Raw genomic sequence first — 7,727 nt, 5'->3', positions numbered from 1 at the left:
CAGCACGTGATATGTAGGGCCAGCCTGGGTCATTGAGCTGCCAGTCACAGGATTTCTCCGAGGGGCATCCGGACTCCCCACGCCTGGGTGATCCCACAGCCGAAATGAGACTCCAGACGCCGGAGGGGATGGAGCGATGTGAACCGCCTGTATGATGCTGCGGGTGCACTGGCTACGGTGTGGGACTGGGGCTGACATTACGGGCTGGGGCTGACATTACGGGCTGAGGATACTGGGCCATCATGTGTTATCCTCTGCCCACCATGCCCTTCTAGCCAGCTTGTTTGTTGCAGGCAAACTGGCATATGGTGGGGGAGGTCAGCAACACTGGGCATGGGCAGTGTGCCCTGCAGGACAGAAGTGCGTGCACCTGAGTGTGTTTTAGCAAAGCTGGTCCAGTTCGTTACACAGCCAGCAGGCCAGATGACACTGTCCAGAAGTGAAGCTGTGGCTTAGGTGGCACAAAAGCTCAGAAACAGCGCCACGCCCTGAGTTCACGCCCCAGGACAAGCGCACACAACCCATGAAGTCTAGGCCTTGCTGCCCCAAAATTACTGTTGCTTATAGCAACACTGTTTATTTCGTGGGTTTGTTTGTTTGTTTAATCTCAAATACTGCAAATGCTGGATTTGTTTTTCCCACGCTGCCACCTAACTTTTGCTGAAGACATGTCACTTTTCAGCAAATCCTAACCTTTCATCCTGACACTTTAATGAAGCACATTCATGTTTACCTTGCTTTGGGGTACCACCGTTTGTGTATATGTGGGGAGGGGGCCAGATTCTTCCCAAAAGGAAGGAAGGGAAGTTGCCGTGTTACCACAAACACAATGAGGACCACGAATGATCGCCAATGTTTCCCTGCATCGTCTGACACCGGAAATCTTTGTGGACATTCTTTGGATTGTCTGCTCATTTACACCTGACAGTACTTAGTCAATCTGTGAGTATTATGTCCCCAAATAAGGCTTGCTGTGTTCTTTGTATCTGCCTTCGGTGTATGCATGCATCTGTGGGTGGCAACGGTGACTTCCTTCTCATTGCTGCTTTGTGTGGCTGCTCCCAGACGGGGGCTGTTCTCCTGCTCTCAGCATCTGGATGGGTCCAGATCCAGATGGGCTAAAGAATGCTTCCACAGGCAGGCTTAAATGTTCCATGTGCCTTTGGTGACGGTGGGGGGCAGGGGTGGTGGGGTGAACTTAGGGTGAACTTAGGGCCTGGGTACTGCCCCTGAGATGTTTTGCTCATACCTAGCACTCTGCCACTTGAGCCACAGCTTCACTTCCAGATTTTTGATGGTTAAGTAGAGATAAGAGTCTCGTGGACTTTCCTGCCCAGGCTGGCTTTGAATCACGATCCTCAGATTTCAGCCTCTAGAGTAGCTAAGATTACAGGTGTGAGACATCTAGTTGGATATTATTGTCTTGTTGACAGTGACTGTTCAGGTGTTGTATCCATTTTCCCATTGGGTTGACTATCCTTATTTTGTCTATTTGCTTGTTTAGGGCAGTTCTTTAAATACAGTGGGTATGAGTCATTTGTCAGATACCAGAATTACAAGTATTTTCTCCTGCTCTGTGGCTTATGTTTGTGTCCCTCACTGGTGGTTTTATATTATGTAAATGTATCTCTGCACTATCACTTCTCCTGCATTGCTAGACCAGTTCTCTTGCCACGGGTTGCCCTCTTCGCTCTGGGCTCTCCAGTGCTGCCTGCTCTCTAGCTCCTCCCCTTCAGGACGCCATCTCCTGCCAGCCACAGAGCGCTCAGCACCCAGCGCACCTGTTCCCATCCTTCCAGGACCAGCCCTCTTCCCAGGGCATATCTAGTTCTGGGTTCTGGCACCTTCTGTCTTCTCTGACTCCTCTGTAGTTAACCAGCCGTGCCCAGTTATGTTCTGAAAATAGGTTCAGGATGTCCAAACAATTGACTTACAAATGAACTTTCAGGATCCGCTGCTCTGTGATCTTTCAGGGGGCCTCCATGTCCTATTTCTTTCTGTCTGAGTCACCTGGGATCAGGTTCCTCCAGCCTCAGAGCACTGAAACAGAAAAAGCATGTGAGTCACCTAGATGCCCTGAGGCTGGCAAGATGGCTAGCCCGCACCACTCCATGGAAGAAGTCACACTGTGGAAAATGAACCACTCCCGCCAACTTAGTAAGTCCAAGGAGTAATTCTCCAGTGTCTCACATGCTCCAGCCACTGTTCCAAGCAGACCTGGACCTAGGTAAACAGACTGAAGGACAGAAAGAAAACCCTAGGACCCTGAGATCTGAGGATCACTGTTCCAAGATAGCCCAGGCAGGGAAGTCGGCGAGACTCTCCTCTCCAGGGAACCACCAAGAAGCCAGAAGCAGCGCTGTGGCTCAAATGTTAAAGCATTAGCCATGAGAAAGAAAAAAAAAAAACTTCAGAGACAGGATCCAGGCCCTGAGTTCAAGCCCCAGGACCAACAGCAACAATAGCAACAAAAGTAAAAATACTAAACAAATCAGACATTTGGTGGATCTAACGTGATAAAGGAAAGCAGAGAAGATTACACAGTGACAGGGACTTGTTATTTCTGGATGGATTCATAAAGGAAGGAGATTTGGCAAAGCCTGGGAAGGGTGAACATTTATGAAGACAGCAGCGTGAAGTGCAATTTGGAGAAGACATGAATAGAGATAAGGAGAAGTGGCTGAAATACCAAGTACAGAGGCCCTAAAGTGGAGGCGTACCTCTTGTGTTACACAGACAGTGAACAGAGCTGAAAGAGGAAGGCAGAGAGAACTCGGAGAGGAGCTCACAGGGATGGAAGGAGGGTAGTGCCCTCTGGGTCACTGATCTCTAGTGACCTGCAGGCCTATCCTAATTTGGGATAGGGGTGCTCAGAGCCAAGCCTGCCTTGGGTGTAGATAGGGAAGAGGGCTGTAACTCAGGGCTTGTTAAGATCAGCAGAGTATCAGAATGTTCTCTTCCACTCGTCTTAAATGTCTGGCACACTGAGATCCCAATGTATTCAGAAGTGATGTTGTGTGGAAGGCCTGGGGCGCACTGTCTGGTAGTCCCTCCGCTTGCACACCTGTATGTGCAATGGGTGTGGACTCGTGCCCTGTACCCTAGAATTCTCTAAGGTTGTTTCTAAAGGTGAAACTGCTGAGTTGCAGGCCACATGGATTTTAAACGTGCATACATGGTACCAAGCCACTGCCCAGAAGTGCATGCTGAGACGTTTCCCTCTTCGTACTTTTAGCAGATTTGGCCATCGCCATTGTCTCTGTTGCTGCACCAATGCAAAGTGTGGATGGAATGGTATAGAAAAGGAGGGGCTGGAGCAGCTCGTGTCCAAGGATGCAACCCTGGAACTCACACAACGACGGAGGACAGAACTGCTTTCCTAAAGACAGAAATGGCGAGTGCCATAGCAGGATTTTCTAGGCCCTTCCTCACCCTTCTGCAGAACCATAATGCATGGGCCTAGAGTTTCCATGAGGAGTTCATGGGGTGGAGCTATGTGGCAGTGGAACGACCTGCCAGTGTCGTCCAACATATAAGTCCCTGTTTTCAGCAATATTAAACAAAAAGGAGGAGGGAGGGAAGAGAAGGAAGAGGAAGAAGAGGGGGAGGAGGAGGGGCAGGAGGAGGAGGAGGAGAGGGAGGAGGAGGAGGAGGAGGAAAAGAAAACCTAGCACTAAAAAAGAAAAAAGAATTAAGCTGGGTGTGGTGGCTCATGCCTGTAATCCTAGCTACTCTGGAAGCTGAGATCTGAGGATCTCAGTTCAAAGCCAGCCTGGGCAAGAGAGTCTGTAAGAATCTTTATCTCTAATAAACTACTCAGAAAAAGCCAGAAATGGCACTGTGGCTCAAGTGGTAAGAGCACTAGCCTTGAACCAAAGAAGCTCAGGAACAGTGCCCAGGTCCAGAGTTCAAGCCTCATCACTGGCAAGGAAAAACAACAACAACAACAAAAAACCCAGCAGGATTCAATGAGTAATGGGTTAAGTGCTGGGATGAAAGCCATCTTGGCTAAAGCCTTCCTTCTGGCTAAGTTCTGGATATGTAGATAGTGTGCTAATATTACTCAAGCTTTCAGTGAGCCTCAGGGGAAAGGAAAGATTATGACCAAGCAGTTGAAAATCTCGCAGGGGAAAGTCATTTGATTGATGGGTGTGCTGGCAACAGGCTTCAGCTCATCTTTACATTTGCAAGTGGGGTTGAAGCTTGCAAGGCATTAAGGCAAGGTCTGTATTCCACAAAGGTTAACTTCTCAGCTACTATTAGCTTTTGTTTAATGCTCTCTGGTTAGTTCATACAACACTTGTGCAGTTATAAATCATTTAAGTTTTAAAAATGTCAATCAAGCCAGGTGCGATGGCTCACGCCTGCGTCCTCGCTACTCAGGAGGCTGAGATCTGAAGAAGCCAGCCTGGGCACTAAAGTCCGAGAGACTCTTATCTCCAATTAACTACCAGAAAACCAGAAGTGGTGCTGTGGCTCAAGGGGTGGGGTGGTAGCCTTGAGCTGAAGAGCTCAGGGACAACACCCAGGCCCAGAGTTCACGTTCCACAACTAACAAAAAGAAAAAAATCCAATCAAGCCATAGGCTATAATCCTAATGTCTCCCAGGCAGCGATCTAAGGTCTGTTGTTGAAAGTTAACCCAGACAGAAAAACATGTGAGATTCTTATTGCCAATAAACCAGAAAAAAAAAAAGCTGGAAGTAGGAGTATGGCTCAAGCAGTAGACAGTTTCTCTCTCTCTATCTCCCCCCACACCCCTGCCCTCCCTTCATTATTATTATTTGAATGCCTGGCTTAAGCTCTTTACCACTTTGAGCCACAGCACTATTACTGTTTTTTTTTTTCGGGAGGTTAATTGGAGATAAAGAGTCTCACAGACTTTCCTACCAGACTGGGTTTGAACCAAGATCCTCAGATCTCAGCCTCCTGAGTAGGTAGGATGACAAAAACTGAACCACCAACTCCTCGCTCGTTATTTTCAACCATCCAAATGATTTTGACTGCTCTATATTGCAGTGTTTAATGATAGATTCCTTTTTTCCCTTCCACACAATACATAATAATAGCACGCACACACTCACACACAGACAGCATTTAACCTATGGCCTTAAATTCTTGCATGTCTGCAGCTGTGCTTCTAAGTTTAATTTTTTTCATGTGCACAATGCCTTTAACAGAAAGGTCTGAGATGCACAGTGGACATTTCCCAAGGAGTTTAGAGGACTAGGAAGGATGCCTTTATCTCATCAGTTCTTTGTGTGGAAATCTGGTCGCAGGACTGACTGGGCACTGAGTCCAGAGGAGACTCTCCTCTCCTTCTCCAGAAACAGCACTAAGAGAGCCTAACAGCCAAGTTGGCCATGCTATTTAAATAGTTATTTGTACATTGTCTCCAGCAAATAATTTCTTTGGAGTTATTTATGGGAAAAATGTTAACTATGTTGAAGGTTTAAATGGTGGCTTCTGATTTAGAATGGAAACAATATAGAAATCATTGGTATGCCGGGTCAGATGTGTGGTAGAGCTCTAGCCAGGGAGCAAAAGTGCTCTTCTTCCCCTCCTCGACCAAAAAAAGGAATCACTCATATGCACGGATACTTTTGTTTTAAATTACTAAGTTGTAGGGTGTTGTTATATTTATATACATCAACGGTACACTTAACGACACATTGCTTATTTTTGTTTTGTTTTGTTTGCCAGTGCTCAGGGCCTGAGCACTGTCCTTGGGCTTTCTCAAGGCTAGAGCTCTACCACTTGTGAGCTATAGCACCACTTCTGGCTTTTTCCTATGTATATGGTACCGAAGAATTGAACACAGGTCTTCGTGCATGCTAGGCAAGCACTCGACCACTAGACCAAACGCTAGGCCCAAACACTGCGTTTTTTTTTTTTTAATCCACCATCCCATGCAATAAGATGTTGTGTGAGGTTGGTTGTTAATGTCGTCCAGACATGGAATTAGTAAGTTCATGAATGTAAATGTATTTTGAGTTCTGAGTGCCTATTTCCAACCTCCAGCATCCTAGTATCATTGGCAGTATATGAAAATATAAATTAATGTATTTGTTAGGAGCAAATACTACTTTAAATAGCACCACCAAATATTAACTGTGATCATTAAGTATCAAGAAATAATGTATTTTACTATTCTAACATTTTTCTAAATAAGTTTATATTTCTGTGTATTTAACTTTATAGAGTAGATGATGGATGGATAGATAGGTTATATATAGGTAGTTTTTACAGCAGGGAGAATAAATATCTTATCCTTTTGTGTATCTCTATGTGGGCTTGAACTCAGGGACTGAGCTCTGTCTCTGAGCATTTGTGTTCAAGGCCAGTGCTCTATCACTTCAGCCACAGGCTCGTTTCCCGCTTTTTTTTAGTAGTTAATTGGGGAAAGAGTGACGGTTCTTGCCTGGGCTGACTTCAAACCACAATCCTTCCATCTTAAACTCCGATAGCTAGGATGACAGGTGTGAGCCATTGGTGACCAGCTCAAATCTTTGTTTTATTCTGTCTAAATTTCCATAAGGTTTTATACTTTCATTCATCATCACCTTAATCAATAATCAGACAGAGGTGAGGATGAGAGACGATATGACAATATGGAGAACTGAACAATTCTCACTAGCCATGGATGTCTAAACATTTTAAAATTCTTGAATAATAAATGATGCTCAACAATCATTTTATTTCAGTTCATGATACATATTTTTAAACAATTGCATATAATCTTCACATTTAAACATTTGAAACTCCCCCCCCTCCACCATGAGGCACCTGGGCTATTCTGGACTGATGTCCCAAGACTTTGGTGCCGCCTGCAGGCTGCTCCAGGTATACCAGATACTGGCTTCTGGCCCCAAATCATTCTTTTCCAGCTCCTAGTTCTTCATGAGCTCTTTTCAAAATAACAGACAAGATACTAGACCCATAACAATGCAATCATTTTATTAAATATTTGTGAGCATTTGGCCAAAATGTAGATTTCTTTTACATTTATTGTTATATGATCGGTATTTCAAATAGATGGTGATCTATCGGTTGCCACCTATATGCAAACTATCAGTGAAATTATGACAGATGTGACTCAATTATTTTTATCACATTAAAATAGTTCTGTTCTTCCTGTCTCAATCCTGCCCTTGTCCACTCTCAGGCACATTTCGTGAACACAATTGCAAGCCAAGCGCATTGTCTTGCATGTATTCATTCAGGTAGTCAGTGAAGAATGTTAGGCGCCTCTCCCATGCTAGGCGGCCTCTTCACCACGGTGACATCCACAGCTCCCATGAATTGTGGTGTGAGGGGGGGTCCTGGGGCTTGAACTCCGCCTGGGCGTTCTTCCTGAGCTCTTACCTTGAGCCAAGCCCCGCTTTCCATTTTCCTGGAAGCGCGGCCCGGGGCGTGGCCACGGCGGGGAGGCGTGGCCACGGCGGGGAGGCGTGGCCACGGCGGGGAGGCGTGGCCACGGCGGGGAGGCGTGGCCACGGCGGAGGGCGGGGCTTCCATCCGGAGGGCGGGGCTTCCGCTGGGAAAGCCTGGCTCCACCCCGGCAGGGCGGAGCTTCCGCGGCGCGCTTCCCACAAGCTTGTGCCTCCTCTCTTGCCGTAGAGAGCCCGGAACCAGAAGTCCCTCCGACATGTGCTTTAGGTTTCCGGGCGAGCGCTGGGCTGCTCGGCCCCTCTGCGGGGCTCCTGTCGACGGTCGGCTTTGGTAATT

This window comes from Megascapheus bottae, chromosome 26 (genome assembly GCF_031878675.1).
Source record: "Megascapheus bottae isolate mThoBot1 chromosome 26, mThoBot2.hap1, whole genome shotgun sequence".
Taxonomy (NCBI): domain Eukaryota; kingdom Metazoa; phylum Chordata; class Mammalia; order Rodentia; family Geomyidae; genus Megascapheus; species Megascapheus bottae.
This window is presented reverse-complemented; position numbering follows the sequence as displayed.